This window comes from Physeter macrocephalus, chromosome 13 (genome assembly GCF_002837175.3).
Source record: "Physeter macrocephalus isolate SW-GA chromosome 13, ASM283717v5, whole genome shotgun sequence".
In the NCBI taxonomy this organism is placed as follows: domain Eukaryota; kingdom Metazoa; phylum Chordata; class Mammalia; order Artiodactyla; family Physeteridae; genus Physeter; species Physeter macrocephalus.
Window position 1 is genome coordinate 50,222,131 of NC_041226.1, and position 1,475 is coordinate 50,223,605.

The 1,475-nt window shown below is 37.2% G+C and overlaps 1 protein-coding gene across 3 annotated transcripts in view; it reads right to left on the reverse strand.

The window, feature by feature from the left end:
* TBC1D4 (TBC1 domain family member 4) overlaps positions 1–1,475 on the reverse strand; it is a 640,377-nt gene that overhangs the window by 360,363 nt on the left and 278,539 nt on the right. The window lies entirely within an intron of this gene.

Below are 1,475 nucleotides of genomic sequence, written 5' to 3' on the forward strand. Positions count from 1 at the left end.
GAATTCACTGCTGCGGAACAGAATAAAGAAAAAAGAATGAAAAGAAATGAAGACAGCCTAAGAGACCTCTGGGACAACATTAAACGCAACAACATTCTCATTATAGGGGTCCCAGAAGGAGAAGAGAGAGAGAAAGGACCCGAGAAAATATTTGAAGAGATTATAGTCGAAAACTTCCCTAACACGGGAAAGGAAATAGCCATCCAAGCCCAGGAAGGGCAGCGAGTCCCATACAGGATAAACCCAAGGAGAAACACGCCGAGACACACAGTAATCAAACTGGCAAAAACTAAAGACAAAGAAAAATTATTGAAAGCAGCAAAGGAAAAACTACAAATAACATACAAGGGAACTCCCATAAGATTAACAGCTGATTTCTCAGCAGAAACTCTACAAGCCAGAAGGGAGTGGCATGATATACTTAAAGTGATGAAAGGGAGGAACCTACAACCAAGATTACTCTACCCAGCAAGGATCTCATCAGATTCCATGGAGAAATCAAAAGCTTTACAGACAAGCAAAAGCTAAGACACTTCAGAACCACCAAACCAGCTCTACAACAAATGCTAAAGAAACTTCCCTAAGAGGGAAATACAAGAGAAGAAAAGGACCTACAAAAACAAACCCAAAACAATTAAGAAAATGGTAACAGGAACATACATATCAATAATTACCTTAAACGTGAATGGATTAAATTCTCAACCAAAAGACACAGGCTTGCTGAATGGATACAAAAACAAAACCCATATATATGCTGTCTACAAGAGACCCACATCAGACCTAGGGACACACACAGACTGAGTGAGGGGATGGAAAAACATATTCCATGCAAATGGAAATCAAAAGAAAGCTGGAGTGGCAATATTCATATCAGATAAAATAGACTTTAAAATAAAGAATGTTACAAGAGACAAGGAAGGACACTACATAATGATCAAGGGATCAATCCAAGAAGAAAATATAACAATTATAAATATATATGTGCCCAACATAGGAGCACCTCAATACATAAGGCAACTGCTTTCAACTATAAAGGAGGAAATCGACATTCACACAATAATACTGGGGGACTTTAACACCTCACACCAATGGACAGATCATCCAAATAGAAAATTAATAAGGGAACACAAGCTTTAAATGACACGATAGACCAGATAGATTTAATTGATATTTATAGAACATTCCATCCAAAAACAGCAGATTACACCTTCTTCTCAAGTGCGCACGGAACATTCTCCAGGATAGATCACATCTTGGGTCACAAATCAAGCCTCAGTAAATTTAAGAAAACTGAAATCATATCAAGCATCTTTTCTGACCACAACGCTATGAGATTAGAAATCAATTACAGGGAAAGAACATAAAAAACACAAACACATGGAGGCTAAACAATACGATACTAAATAACCAACAGATCACTGAAGAAATCAAAGAGGAAATCAAAAAATACCTAGAGACAAATGACAATGAAAACA